Below are 16,588 nucleotides of genomic sequence, written 5' to 3' on the forward strand. Positions count from 1 at the left end.
TTTTTTTTTTTTTTGAGAAAGGGTCTTGCTCTGTTGCGTGGGCTAGAGAGCAGTGGCATCATCATAGCTTACAGCAACCCTAAACTCCTGGACTCAAGCCATCCTACCGCCTCTGCTTCCCAAAGTACTAGTTGGGATTACAGGCGTCAGCCACTGTGCCTGGCTGGAGGCTTCTTCATCAAACTAGGACTACAATAGTCAGAAAGCGCATGGAGGGAAAAGACCTTTGTGATGATTCAGCATTGCCCTTTGCCTAGGCATGTCTCAGTCTGGGGCTCCATTTTGAATGAGATGCATTTGCATCTTTGCTCCAGAACTCCAGAGTCAGGCAGATCTGCGACCTCATTCTGGGTCACTCAGATGCTAGGCTTGGGACTGCGGCAAGTTGATCTCTCAGGCCCTCAGTTTTCTCATCCATTAAATGCGTATCCTATCACTGCCTACTTCATAGGATTATAAGATTAAATGCTATAATGCATGTAAAAAATTAGCACTGGGCTCGACACAGAGAAAATGTTCAGTAAGTTTAAGCTATTGGTATTATTATTACATTCTCTTTTCAGCTGATTTCTTTTCATATTCCTAGGGACGTTTTTAAAGCAGGACCTAGCTCAAGCATTGTCATTAACAGAATAAAAACACCTATGAAAATACCAGCCTTGCACATTAAGTTCTAGACAGAAACCAAATGAAAGAAAATGTTTGATAGTAAGTTTAGCACCTGAAGATCCACTGCAAGATTTTGAAGTAAAGTTGAACTTTCTGGGTCAGTGAAGAAAGATTATACTGTGGCTGGTGTTAGAGGATTTTTCATTGTACATTGGCTTTTAAAAACGGTCATGCCTTGTTTGTGCAGCTCTCAGGTTGTGCTAAATCCATTTTTCTGAAAGGCTTCAAGGGAAACACAAGGAAGCTATTGAATCTCTTGCACTCAGATCTTTATGTTTTGCTTATATTATTGTTTTTCCCCAGTGGAATCTAGGGAATGGCAATGAAAGGCAGCTAGATTTCTTAGGCTCTTTTCTTATCAAAAAAAAAAAAAAAAGGTGGGGGAGCGAAGAGGGGGAGTAGTTTCTTTAAGGAAGCTGAAAGGAGCTGACATGCTCCTTAACCTAATGATAAAATGAAGGTACAAAAGAACCCTGGCCCGGGAAGGGAGAAAAGAGGACAGTGAGTGGCAAAATATACCTAAGACTTCAGCCTTCCCGATCTCCAGGCTGTTTCTCAAACTTGAAAAGTATTCTTTCCATTTAGGGTTTTGGCATTTATTGTTCTTTCTGCCAAAACTATATCAATTCACACATTTGTTCAATTGTCTCCTCCCAAAGAGAAGACACCCTTGACCACCACATCTCTAATAAGTGCCCTTTCTCTGTCCCTGTTACATTCTATCTCTTTATTTTTCTTCACGGACCTTTAAACTATCTGACATTTGCTTGTTGATGTACTTCTTGAGAGCCTGGTACATAATAGGCACTGAACAAGTATTTCTGAATTAATGAATCAACTGTCAAGACAGATCCTTTTCTTTACTACAGAGAGCTCTGGACTGCTATCAGGAGGCCAGGGTGTGCCTCTGGGGAAGTGAGTCAAATTCTCTGGGCCTCCGTGCTTGTATTTATAAAAACAAGAATAGTGATTTGTACCTTACCTTCTGCAAAAGACTGCCGTAAATCAAAGATGGAAGATAGAAGAACAGCTTTAGCCTCCTGCCCTTGCAGGTTAAAACCACATAAAGAATTAATTTAGGTTGGTGGGGAATTCACCCCAAAGGAATCTTGAATAAAGGCAGCTTTTGTAACTCTTGATTCTACAAGAAAACTTGTGAAGTCGTAGAAAATACTAGGCAAATTGGGAGTGCCACTACTGTGGAATTTGGGTACATTGAGGCCTCAAAGTCTTATGAAACTGCTACGGTGATAGCCAGACTGTGCTTCAGAGGCAAGACCCCGGGGTACATTAACTTTTATTAGAGTTTCTCAGCCTTTTTGAACCGAGTGTCCCTTTTGATAAACATAAACATTTCATTCCCTCTTTTTTGGTACTCCAGTGTAATTATAAAATCAAATTTTATTTTGAAATAAACCTTGTACTCATTTTAAAACAAAACACTTATGCTTACGATAGGCAGTAGAAAGAACAATGCATGTAAGTGGTGTCATATACACACGACCAACAAGGTATAGCTAACAAACATGCCTTGATTGCAGGGTTGACTCAGGATGGTTTCTCATTTTATCTTTTGTTTACTCCTATTAACCAAGAAGCTTTGGTTGGGCTTTGGCTTCTGTATTTTATTGTAGAAATAACACATTTCCTATGCCTTTCAAACTACGCCTGCCCTTTTCCCCAGTTCTAAACCCTCTAATCATAGCTTTCAGATATGGCCTTTTCTTCTGTTCAGTTTTGGAAAATGGAATCTTACAAAGCAGTAAAGGATTTTTCCATTGACAGGATTGCTCGCTTTCACTAAAAATGAGAAGTTTTTCTTTTTTCAATTATTTTCTCTGAGTAAGTCGAGAGTTTTGTATAATAACTATTAAAATAGCTCCTTATACTTGTCATTAGCGAGGATTTAAAAAATATGATGGAAATAAGGGGAAAATCATCTATAGTTGAAAATCATCTATAGTATACTGTGGTTGAAAATTAAGTAAATTTTCTTCTTTATTTTAATGAGATGAATTGCTTTGTGAACACACGTATTCTCTTACAACATTGCATTCTACTGCGTTTCCCACTTAATATGCAAAACCCCACTCATGTATAATGTTCTTACCAACAACTTTAAGGCATCATTTTTAATGGCTGCATGATAGTCCAGCTACCTAACAAATATACCGTATTTTTCTTAATGAGTCACGGGCTTTTAGGCATTCGAATCATTCCATTCTTTATTATAAATTCTATCAGGATTCATATTTTAGTCCATTAAGATTTCCTTGTATTTATGATTGTTTCCTTATAATGAATTTCCAAATGTGGAGTTTCTAGGTCAGAAAATACAAACAGCTTAGGATTCTTGATAGATACATGACCATCGATTTTTTTTCTAAATGATTATTCCAATTTATATTCTCACCAATAATGCACGACACTATCCATGTCACTACAGCCTCCCTAGAAATGAGAATTCTTGTTACTTGTCTTTATTTGCTATTTATACTCTGTCTCTTTACTTTTCACTTTTTATGTTTCATTGGTTAGTGGCTTTTTTAATATTGTTGTTAGCTGTTTTGTATTTTATGGGTTGGCTGTTAGTGTATTTTTCTCATTTGACCATTTGGCTCTTTCTTAACACATTGCAACTAGTCTTTGATCTGTTGCAGGTATCTTCGGTCAGTTTGACATTTGCCATTACCTTTTTGACACGCATAAAATTAATAGTTTTAGTAGCCCAATCTATCATTCATTTTCTTTGAATTCGGTTTCTTCCTTTGCCAGAAAGTCCTATCTCTTGCCAGAGATGTCATAAAACTTCACTTTGGTTTTTGTTTTAAATTTACAGGTTCGTTAGTTTACCTGTCACTCTTTAATTTCGTTTGGAATTGTCTTTAGAAGTAAAGGATATAATTTGATTTTGTTTCCTGAGACCTACCCCAATCCAGTATAATTTATAAATAGAATTGCCATTCTTCATTGATTTGTTCACCTACTTTGCCATATGTTAAATTCTTATATACAACAGTTACTGTTTCTGGACTATTTGGCTTAACTGATCTATTCTTTTATCAATAACACATAACAATTTATTTTTGTTTTTTTCTTTTTTGTTTTTTTAGACAGAGTTTCACTTTGTTGCCTTCAGTAGAGTGCTGTGGCTTCATAGCTCACAGCAACTTCAAACGCTTGGGCTCAAGCAATCCTCTTGCCTCAGCCTCCCAAGTAGCTTGCGACTACAGGCACCCACCACAGTGCCTGGCTTCTTTTCAAAGGTGGTGTCTCACTCTTGCTCAGGCTGGTCTCGAACTCCTGGGCTCAGATGATCCACCTGCCTTGGTCTCCCAGAGTGCTAGGACCATGACTGGCCTTTACGATAATGCTTTAATATAGTTTAATTTTTTTTTGACATTCTTGCCTATTGGTTCTTTGAGACGGAACATAGAATCATTTTGTTAAGTTAAAAGAATCCTATGGGATCAATGTTTTTTAGCACCCAGTTTATGAGTGAGAACATATTATATTTGACTTTCTGCGCATGGCTTATGTCACGGAACATAACGACCTCTGCTGCTATCTATGTTCTTGAAGATGAGAGGATTTTGTTCTTTTTTTGTAGCTGAATAGTATTCCATGTGTATACAACACCACATTTTCTTTATCCATTCTTCCATTGATGAATGCTTAGACTGATTACATAGCTCAGCTATTGTGAATAGTAGTGCCATAAACATGGGGGTGCAGGTATCCTTTTGATATACTGATTTCCTTTTCTTTAGATATCTGCCCAGTATTGAGATTCCTGGATTGTATGGAGGGAAGAGACTAGAATGATAGTTACTGGAAGGCTGGGAAGGATGAAGGGGATGAAGAGAGGTTAATTAATGGTTACAAATATACTGTTAGGTAGAAGGAATAAGTTCTGATGTTCAATAGCACATTAGCGTGACTAAAGATAACAATAATTTATTGTGTATTTCAAAATAGCTAGAAGAGATTTGAAATGTTTCCAACACAAGGAAATGATCAGTGTTTGAGGTGATGGATATCCTACATAACCTGATTTGATCATTACACATTGTATGCATGTATCAAAATATCATATGTACCCTATAAATATGTACAACTATTATATAACAATACAATCTTTAAAAAAAACCCATTGGGATTACATCCAACTTATTAATAAATGTAGGAAGAATTGTCATCTTTAGAGAATTTAGTTTTTCCTTTCAAAAACGTGGTATGTTTCTCCATTTACAACTTTTTCTTTTATACCTAGCAATCAATTATGTAGATTTTTGTAGGTCTTGCACATTTTTAAAATTAGTTTTTAGTTGTGTGTGAATATATGAATTTTTGTTTGTTTTTATCACAAACGGAACCTGTTTCCATTGTATTTTCAGGTTTATAGGAAAGCTATTGATTTTATGTACTTGTCTTATATTCATTCAGTATACTAAATGTTCTTATTAATGAAAATAGTTTTTTTCTTTTTTTACTTTATTCTCCTTGATCCTGGTCCCGTAAGTTTCTTTTCACTGAAGTACATATGTGCTCTCACATTTCTTCCCTTCGCACCCTCAATGTAGCCAGTTCTGATTGCCCACTAGGATTGATTGATGGTAAAAAGAGAAAAATGAAAATGTTTTCAAATAATTAGTTTGTAAAAATAGTTTCTTTCCATAATTGCCATCCTTCTCTACATATCTGATGTTGTTTGCTACTTACCTGATAGAAGATTTGGAAGAAGAAATACTTATATTTTGTTAGCCCGCAAGTCACATAGTAAATTCATTAGACATGTATGTCTTTAGATGAAGGACTTCTTTGTCCTTTAAAATTTAAAGGAACGACTGAGAATAAGGTTCCTACTGAACAATTTAACTGCAGAAATAGGAGAGGAGCAGTGAGGATGTAAAATTCCAATTTATCAGTTGTAATAGAGGGAAACAGGGTGTCAAAGGAACTCAAATTGTCCCTTAAATTCATTTAGTGAAACATTACACGTTAACATTTAGAATTTGAATTCAATTGGATGCGTGCATTGGTGCTATATTTATTATCATGATAACTCAGATCACCAAAATTATTTTGGATTTTCATTCATGGCAGAATGAGCTTAAAGCCCAATTTAGGATTTAATTTGCCACACATAGATCATTAAATGGATAATTCAGAGGAAAAACAAACTAAGTGCTAACTCTGATTGACAAAGTAAAATTAAAGTTGCAAGATCTGTCTGAAGATACCTTTTAGGTTAAGTGAAGAGAGAGCCTGGGTTAATCTCTTTCAGCCTCTCTCACCGGGCCTCTTCCCTATAGCTTCCTCCTCTGACCTTTTTAGCGGCGGGCAGCTCTAATGCTATGTTCAAGCAGACTCCATCTCTTTCCATCTCTTTTTGAGAACTGTGCTTTTGAAATTGTCTTAAGGGGCAATATTCATTCCTTCTTTTTTTTTTTTTTTTTGAGACAGAGTCTCACTATGTCACCCTTGGTAGAGTGCCGTGGTGTCACAGCTCACAGCAACTTCAAACTCTTGGGCTTAAGCGATTCTCTTGCTTCAGCCTCCCAAGTAGCTGGGACTACAGGCACCCGCCACAGTGCCAGGCTATTTTTTTTCTTGCAGTTATCATTGTTGTTTAGCTGGCCTGGGCCAGGCTTGAACCTGCCAGCTTCAGTGTATGTGACTGGCACCATGACCACTGTCCTATGGGCACCGAAGCCATTCCTTCTAATCAAAGAGAGGTGCAGCATAAAATGGTGGTTAAGAGCCTAGATCTTCCAGCCAAACCCATAACTAGATATTATTTCACTTTGGGCGATTTCCTTACATTTAATTGTGCCTCAACTTTCTTATCTGTAAAAAGGGCGATGGTGATGATGATAGTACTTACTTCATAGGGTTGTTGTGAGGATTACTATATGAGTTAATATTTATAAAGATAACATGTAATACGTGTTTGTTAATATAAATCAAAGATCTATAAATAATTGCATACAAAGTTAGATTATCATAAGGGTGCATAAATAAAATTTAATGTGGCAGTTCAGGGGAAGAAGAGATTATATTTATTGTTATGACTCACCGAAACTGGAATTACATCGTTTTACCATCAGACTTGAAGTTGAATGACTTATGACTATTCTGAAAATTAAAATTCACTCTGAGAGAATGACGTTTGGGCCACAGGAAATTCGGAAACCTCTTGAATCAGAGTATCGATGGCTTTGTAAAGGATGCTTTTTCTGTAGATTATAAGGTTCTGAAATATTTGTGTAAAAAGTGAATCCCATTGTAATCATGTCTTGAATTTTGCACAGAACGCTGGTTTGTATAGACACGGAGGGCATGCGCCCTAAGGTGCTTTATTTGCAGTGTCATGAAGAAATTAGCTATAACCAAACCTATTCTTTTATGTAGCCCTTGAAGTTGTATAAAGAAGGACTTGATGTGGTTTTTTCCGTTCAAAACCACGATCTGTCTCTAACACTGACCCGTTTGAAAAAATAATAAGTCAGATTGCTTTCTTCTTGTCCATTTATAACCTGAGTACATGTTTAGTGGTTACAGCTAGCTTTTGATAAAATAAAGACAAATTTCACTGTCAGCAGACTAGATTGATGCATGCTTTGTAGTTAATTAAAATGCAAAAAATTACTTATAAAAATAAATGGATGACAACAATAAAAACTTCCACGCTTTTTACCAATTATTCAATTTCTGTATTTTTTGGTGATAAACCTTAAATTCTAGTCCACAAAAAGTTTTACTGAAGGAAGTAAGTTAAAATTATATGGCTTTCTTGATTTGCTACTGTATTAGTGGAGTCGGGGGTTATAGAAGCTGAAAGGGTGTGTAACAATTTCTTTATTTTTATTTTTATTTTTTGTGACAAAGTCTCACTTTATCACCCTCGGTAGAGTGCCGTGGTGTCACACAGCTCATGGCAACCTCCAACTCCTGGGCTTAGGTGATTCTCTTGCCTCAGCCTCCCAGTAGCTGGGACTACAGGTGCCTGCCACAATGCCCAGCCACTTTTTTGTTGCAGTTTGGCCGGGGCTGGGTTTGAATCCACCACCCTCAGTACATGGGGCCAACGCCCCACCAGCTTTTTTTGAGACAGGGTCTCACTATGTCACCCTTGGTAGAGTGCTGTAGTGTCATAGCTCACAACAACCTCAAACTCTTGGGCTTAAGCAATTCTCTTGCCTCAGTCTCCCAAATAGCTGGAACTACAGATGCCCACCACAACACCTGGCTATTTTTTGTTGTAGTTGTCACTGTTGTTTTGCAGGTCTGGGCAGGGTTCAAACCCACCAGCCTTGGTGTATGTGGCTGACACTGTAATCACTGTGCTACGGCTGCTGAGCCAGGAATATAACAATTTTTAAAAATAAATTATATTTTTAAAATTTATAATTTGCTTAGGCTAGGTTTGTAAAGCTCCAAATTGTAATTCTGCTTCTTTTTCTTTAAAAAATGTTATTATTCACGGGCGGTGCCTGTGGCTCAAAGGAGTAGGGTGCCGGCCCCATATGCTGGAGATGGCAGGTTCAAAACTGGCCTCGGCCAAAAACTGCAAAAAAAAAAAAAAGAAAATTGTTATTATTCACTATGGGAGAAATGAATATGTGAAGATGCATTTACATTAAAATTTATGTCTAGTATGTAAAGGGACAGTTTTAAACAGTTGTCATCAGAGTGGCATTTCCTATGTCTACTTTTTACAGATACTATCATTTTATATCAAGATAGTCCATATAAAATTTTTTGGAAAACACCGGACTCTAATACCTTTGAATTTTGGTATAATTTTGAACGGTTGTTTTCTTTCTATGATTCCCTTGTCTCTATTTTTTAAATGGACAAATACAAATTATATATATTGGAACAAAGGGGAGGCTTTATAAAAACTGCATGTATTTATCATACATAGCACGATGTTTTGAAATATGTATACATTACATAAGGGCTGAATTGAGCTAATTAACACATGTCTATTATCTCACATACTTCTCATTTTTTTGTGGTGAGAACACTTAAAATCTGCTTTCAGCAATTTTCAAGGATATAATACATTGTTATTAACTGTATTCACCACGTTATGTAATAGATCTCTTGAATTTGTTTCTCCTAACTGAAAATGACTGCCCTTTGCCCAATGGCTCCCAATCCTCACTCTGTTCTCCCACTACAGCCCTGTTAACCTACCATTCTACTTCCTGCTTCTATGAGTTCAACGTTTTTACAGATCCCACATATAAGTGAGAGTGTGTGGTATTTGTCTCTGTGTGCCTGGTTTATTGCACTTAACATAGTATCCTTCATCCAAGTTGTTGCCAGTGGCAGGATTTCCTTCTTGTTTAAGGCTGAATAGCATTCCACTATATGTACATGACTTATCAACCACAGATGGACACTTCAGTTGATTCTATATCTTGGCTAGTGTGAAGGATGCTACAGGAACACAGGAGTGAAAATTTCTTTTTGACATACTGATTTCATTTCCTTTGGCTGTATGCCTAATAGTGGGGTTGCTGAATCTAGGCTAGTTTTATATTGAAATTTTAAGGACCCTCCACACTATTTTCTATAATGGCCGTACTAATTTACTTTCTCACCAAGAGTGTGCAAGGGTTCCCCTCTCTCAACATCCTTGCCAACACTTGTTGGTTTTCATCCTTTTGATAATAGCCATTCTCGTAAGGGTGAAGTGATATTTTATTCTGGTTTTAATTTGTATTTCCCTGATGATTAGGGATACTGAGCATTTTCTTACATACCTGTTGGCCATTTGTATGTCCTCTTTTGAGAAATGTCTATTCAGGTTCTTTGAGTTTTTTTTTTTTTTTTTTGCAGACGAGGTCTCCCTCTAGCACCCAGGCTGGAATGCAGTGGCATCATCATAGCTCACTGCAACCTCAAACTCATGGGCTCAAGCAATCCTCCTGCCCCAGGAATAGCTAAGACCTTAGACATGTGCCACCGCACCCACCTTTGCCCATTTTTAAAATTTAGATTATTTGTTTTCGTACATTGAGTAGTTTGAGTTCTTTATATATTTCCAAAATTAATTCCTTATCAGATGTTTGCTTTCTAATATTTTCTTCCATTTTGTAGATTGTCACTTCACTCTGCTGACTGTATCCTTGGCTGTGCAGAAGCTTTTTAGTTTGATGTAATCCCATCTATCTATTTTTGCTTTTATTGTCTGTGCTTTTAGTGTTGTATCCAGAATAATTCCTTATTTAGAGGTACTTAGATTAGTTCCTTTCCTCTCTTCTCCTCTCCTCTCCTCTCCCCTCCCCTCCCTTCCCTCCTCCCCTCTCCTTTCCTCTCCTCCCCTCCCCTCTTCCTTTTTTCTTTTCTTTTCTGACAGATTCTAGCTCTGTTGCTTCAGCTAGAGTGCAGTGGTATCATCATAGCTCACTACAACTACAAACTCCTGGGTTCAAAGCAATCTTCTTGCCTCAGCCTCCCAAGTAGCTCAGTCCTGCACTACAACCCTGGTTAATTTTTCTATTCTTGGTGGAGATGGAATCTCATTATTGCTCAGGGCTTAGGTCGATCCCAAACTTCTGAGCTCAAGAGATCCTTCCATCTTGGCCTCACTGAGTGCTGTGCTTATAGGCGTGAGCAACTTCGCCTGGCCTTACATATTTTCACTCTTAAAAGTGAACTACTATGGAAACTTTGTAAAAATGCTTTTTCTTTTGTTTCCTTGGGGTGCATGAAGATAAGTAATGGTATTTGGTCAAAAATATGCATGGTTTTATAGCTCTTGTTTTAACTTTTCAGTTTGTTTCCTAGAACAGTGATTTTCCATGGACAGGGAGAGATGGCATGTATAGTTTGAAAAAGTATATTTAATGTTTTAGTTTAATTTTGAAATCACTATTTATATTATAAATTATAGAAAATAAAGCTATGAAATCTTATTGGGGGAAGAAGGGGCAAAATGGTTCAGAAACACTGCCCTGTAATGACTCAAATGATTGACGACACTTCAACTTATATTAAAATAAAATTGCATTTTTAAAGCATAGACTGAGTGACTATGGAGCATGTGGCACAGAAGCCAGTTTGACATCAGGAAGGTTGCCTACAATAGTCCCAATGAGGGGTGGGCAGTCTCTTTGCATGATAATCAGTTCTTCCATAACTTGAAAGTTCATACAAATCATCTGGGCATGTTTTTAAACTACAGGTTCTGATTCAGTAGGTCTGGGGTTGAGATTCTATATTTCTAACAAGCTCCCAGGTGATGCTGTTACCCTGAGAATATAATTTGAGTTTCATTTATGACATATTATAATGAGACTACAGGGGATCCTTGGTCAGTTACTTCAGCAACTTGAAAGTGAAAGACATGAACTGCTGCCTTATTCGAGGGATAAAACAATTTTGCTCATTCAGAAATTTGAGGGTCTTGGGGGCGAAAGGAAATTGTTAATATTAGATGAGTTAATCATGAGATGTATATGCCATTGACAGCAGGTTGCTCTGAGACTGAAGGAGGTAAGAACTTTTGAAGTGGTACTCAGGTTCCTGCTGCTTAACTGAAAGTGAGATAAGATCAGATTCGTTAGGAAACAATTCTCAAAACAGACTCATTTATTTTGAATAATGAGACTGAATGATAGTAGGGAGATAGGTTCATTGTATTTTTTTTTTTTAGAGACCCACTGAGAAAGTAGAAAACTGGCTGCTTACCATTTTGCTTGCACTTTTGCTGAGACTTTAAATAATGTATTTCCACATCACCCTTAATGATACTGAATTGCCATTAATTGCTTACCATGGGGAAAATGGAACTAAAGACCTATGATGTTTCCCTGCTTCCATCTCCATTTGCTATGTGGCTTTAAGAAAATCACTTAAAGGCTTATGTTTCGAGTTCCCATGGTGAAAAATGGAAATCAAAGCTCTTGCCTTGTTCCCCGTAGAGTACTTACTGAAATCAGTGGGCTTTGAGTTAGATTTCACTTGCTTAAAAAGACAAAAGCTTTTAACACTATAATATTTTGTATTTATTCAGCATATTGTATAAAGGCATATATCAAGTTATTTTATAAGTATATGCTCTGAATAATCTAGCAATTCTTCATGACAAAAATGAAACATTTCATGTGATCACACTAGCAGTTAAATTGACCATTTTTGAGTGTCACAAACTTGATTAGAGTGTTTTAGATCTGTTTGGTCTCTTAGGTAATCAGTACTTATGGATACTGATTAAAGCTATAACAATTTAATCCACATATTTAAAGACTTTAAAGTCCAAAGGGGGTTAATGGTAAATGTAGTCAATGACTTGAGTATGACCCTCTGTAAACAGATTGATTTTAACTAATGTTTAGGGTGTGTCTTAACCAAAGATCTCTATTGACCCAAACGTGTACCTAAGAATAGCAATCAGAAATGCATTAAATAAAACCATGTAATTTGGATTCAAAATATGAAATAACTTACTGTAAAGTTTACCTGTTCTATAAAGTAAAGGTTTATTAGGCAAGTTAAATAACATTACCATATATACTAAAATATAATAAACAATCGGTATCCATTCAGTGTGGTGATAAGAGCTAGAGCTTTAGTGTCAAATGGGCCTGATTCAAATCCCATGTTGGCTGCCTTATCTGTAGTCTGGCTTTGGTTACTTTTCAAAGTCTCAGCTTCCTCATCTATAAAGTGAATTTCATAATATAAAATTCGTAGTATTTTTGTAGCGTCCAACAGAGATGATATGTGTGCTATGGACTGGATTTTATTCTACCAAAATTCAGTGTTTAAATCCTTGCCCCCAATGTCTCTGCATTTGGAGATAGGATCTCTAGGAGGTAACTAAAGTTAAATGAACTCAATAAGGATGGAGCCCTAATTTAATAGGATTGGTGACCTTATGAGAAGAGAAAGAATGCATGCATAAAGAAGAGGTCATGTGAGCACACAGCAAGAAGATGGCTACCTACAAGCCAAGAAAAGAGGCCTCAGAATGAAACCTACCTTGTTGGCATCTTGATCTTGGATTTCCCAGCCTCCACAAGTGTGACAAATAAATTTCTATTATTTAAACCACCCAATCTATGATATTTTGTTATGGCAGCTCAAGCACACTAATATAGATTTTGGTATTGATGTAACAAATTCCTAAAAAAAGTGAAAGTGGCTTTGGAACTAGATGAGGGAGGAGTTTTGAGCTACATGCTGGAAAATACCTAGATTACAGTGACTAGACTGATGGTAGAACTATGGAGGTTAAAGTTCATTCTGGTAAGGTCTTAGATGGATATGAGGAATGATTGGAAACTGAAACAAAGGTAATCCTTCTTGAAAAGTGTCAGAGAACTTGGAAGAACTATGTTCTAGTATTTTGTGGAAGGTAGAAATTGAGAACAATGAAATTAAATATTTAGCTGAGGAAATTTCTATTTATTTTTTATTGATGCATAATGTATATAGTTTTAGTGTGCATGTAATAATTTAATAATTCATGTAATTTGTAAAGATCAGATCAGTGTACTTAGGATACCCATCACCTTAAATATTTATGTTTTCTTAATGGTAGAACTATTCACATTATTCTCTTCTTGCTATTTTGAAATATACAATGGAGTATTATAAACTATTGTTCCTCTACTGATCTAACACTGTCTTATTTCTTCTATGACACCATATATTTGTACCCATTAATCAACTTCAGCTGAGGAAATTTCTAAAGTATTGAAGGAATGGTTTGATTCATCCTGATTGCCTAGAGTAAAATGCAAAAGAAGAGAGATGAATTGAAGGAATTGTTAAGCAAAATGGAAACAGAATTTAAAGATTTAGAAAATTCCTAGTCTATATTGTAAAAAAAATAGGGGAGGGGATAAAGGGATGGGGAGTAGGGACAGTGATTGGTGGGATCTCACCTAATGTGCACAATGTGAGGGTGTTCAGCCGCTCCCTGGGTGAAGGGCTCAACTGCAACTCGAACTTTACCTTGGAAATGAAAACAATGTAACCTAAACATTTGTACCCTCATATTAATCTGAAATTAAAAAGTGAGCTTGTTTCAGAGAAAATACCAAGAGATTGTCTGGACTATCACTTCTCAGGGAAACTACCCACAATGTTAACCAGCCATCTTAGCAGGAGCCAGGAATAGAATTTGGACCAAAGGGAATAAGACAGTATGGTAGTGCTACTTGGCTATAAACCTGCTTTATATTCAAGAAAAGGAAAGAATGACCCTGAAGGTGATTCAGAAATCGCTAGGGCTGCCACTTCCATACAGGTCTACAGTGCACAGACCTAGGCGGCAAGCCTGCCTCTACCTTGACTTCAAAGGATGGAATTGACACCCAACAGAAGCACATGGGTGGGGCTGTGAGCTCCCCCCAGTCAAAGAGTGAATCTACCCCATGGGACTGTGGGGTTGCTGCTGCCTCTCCCTTGTGGGCCTGAAGGGCAGAGTATTGAATCAAAGATGATTATTTATGAGCCTTAGAATCTAATGGAATTTGCTTTGCTAGATTTTGGACTTGCTTAGGACTTGTCACCCCGTTTACTCCTTCCAACTTCTCCAAACTGTCTGTACTATCATTGTGTTTTAGTAGCACATAACTTGTCTAGGTTCATAGGTTCACAAGAATTCTGCTTCAAGATAAATAATGGCTGGAGTCTCACCCACATATTGAAATGATATTTAAATGAGACTTTGGACTTCAGACTTTATAGTTGAGTTTAAGTCTGCGATGAGTTCATTTCATTTGAAACTGTTAGGATGGAATGAATGTATCTGGCATGTGAGAAGGGCAAGGATTTCAAGGGTCTGGATTGGAATGATACAGATGGGATTGTGTCCCCTCAAAATATGTTTAAGTCCTTATGCCTAAAAGTATTTGAAGATAGGATCTCTGAGAGTAATTAAGGTTACATGAGGCTATAAGCATGAAGCCCTAATATAGGGTTGGTGGCCTTGTTAGAAGAAAAAGGGAGGTGTGAGCACATGGCAAGAAGTCACTCACAAAGCAAAAGAGGAGGCCTCAGAATGAAACCCACTTGCTGGCACCTTCATCTTGGACATTCCACCCTCAAGAACAGTGTGAAAATAAATTTCTTTGTTTGAGCATTCAGTCTATGGTATTTTGTTATGGTAGCTAAGCAGACTAATATAGCATGTAAAACTCTTGGCATGAAATATGTTATACAGATATATAATATGCATACAAACTGACTTGTGGGAGAAAATGTTTACCACATCTAAAAGGATAAGCAGCACAAGTACTTTAGCAGCACTGATTTTTAATTAAAATTACTATTACCTCCCTATTATACAGAGTAATATAGTGATATAGTCATGTGTGATATAATGACGTTTCAGCTATCAATGAACTGCATATACAATGGTTGTCCCATATAATTATAATGGAGCTGAAAAATTCCTACCACCCAGTGATGTCATGGACATCATAATGTCATAGCCTAATGCATCATTTATGTTTGTGATGATTCTGGTATAAACAAACCCATTGTGCTGCCAGTTGTATAAAAGTATAGCACATACAGCTGGGTGTGGTGGCTCATGTCTATAATCCTAGCACTTTGGGAGGCCCAGGCAAGGGAATTCCTCCAGCTCAGGAGTTTGAGACCAACCTGAGCAAGAGTGAGACCCTCTGCAAGGAATAGAAAAATTAGCCGATGTGCTGTGGGCCCATGTAGTCCCAGTTACTCAGGAGGCTGAGAAAGGAGGATCACTTGAACCCAGGGGTTTGAGGTTGCAGGGAGCTAGGCTGATGCCACAGCTCTCTAGCCTGGACAACAGAGTGAGACTTTGTCTCAAAAAATTAAAAGTATAGCACATACAATTACATATAGCATATGATACTTGATAATGATATTAAATGACAGTGTTACTAGTTTATATATTTACTATACTATACTTTTATAATTATTTTATTTTTATTATTTTTTAAAACATTTACTTTATATTTTGGACAAGATCTCACTCTGTCACCCAAGCTGGAGCATAGTGGTGTTATCATAGCTCACTGCAACCTCAAACTTCTGGGCGTAAGCAATCCTCTTGCCTCAGCTTCCCAAGTAGCTGGGACTACAGGTATGCATCAGCAGGCCTGGTTAATTTAAAAAAATTTTTTTTGTGTGTGTGTGTGTGTGTAGATGTGAAAGGATTTGGAGTCACCAGATAAGGGAGTCTTAGTGCGAGGGATGAAGAGGTTTGACAAAAAAGACTGAGGAACTATGGGAGGAGCCCTTCCGAGTAAACCTCAGGTCCTATTTATTATCACAAAACAGGAAAAAGTAGTTGAAAGTTACTTATCAGACATCAGCATTAAAAAAGGGGGAAATATGGAATGTGTCAGACAGAGACCTCTGCCTTTAGCGTCAAGAGAACTTTGGAATCTACAGAATCTTTACCATAACCATTAGGCCTGGTACTGCCAGACCTCACATAGACATTCTCCCTTGGAGGCCAGTTTTCTAATCTCCTGGATGCACACAACTCACATGCCATTCTCATGATTCTCCAGGTGTCTCAAACAGAAAGTGAGTCTTATGCAAAAGATGAGGGCTCAGCTTCCTCTATAGAGATGGGATCTTGCTATGTTGCTCAGGTTGCTCTTGAACTCCCAGCCTCAAGTGATTCTTCCACCTTAGCCTCCCAATGTACTAAGATTACAGGTGTGAGCCACCATGCCCAGGCTTTTTATCATTGTTTTGGAGTGTACTCCTACTTATCCAAAAAAAAAAAAAAAAAAGTTAGCTGTAAAACATTCTCAGGCAGGTCCTTCAAGAGATATTGCAGAAGAAGGCATTGTTATCATAGGAAATGTGTGTCCCTACCTCTGAAGAACTTATTTTGGGACAAGCTGTGCAAGTGGAATACAGTGACATTGTTTTTTTTTTTTTTTTTTTGAGA

At 37.2% G+C, this 16,588-nt stretch overlaps 1 protein-coding gene across 2 annotated transcripts in view; it reads left to right on the top strand.

Annotated features, from left to right (window-relative positions):
- The window catches only part of SH2D1A (SH2 domain containing 1A), a 26,155-nt gene that overhangs the window by 921 nt on the left and 8,646 nt on the right, over positions 1-16,588 (top strand). The gene's annotated exons all lie outside the window — the stretch shown is intronic.

Source organism: Otolemur garnettii, unplaced genomic scaffold (genome assembly GCF_000181295.1).
Source record: "Otolemur garnettii isolate 467f Iridium unplaced genomic scaffold, OtoGar3 scaffold00224, whole genome shotgun sequence".
NCBI lineage: Eukaryota > Metazoa > Chordata > Mammalia > Primates > Galagidae > Otolemur > Otolemur garnettii.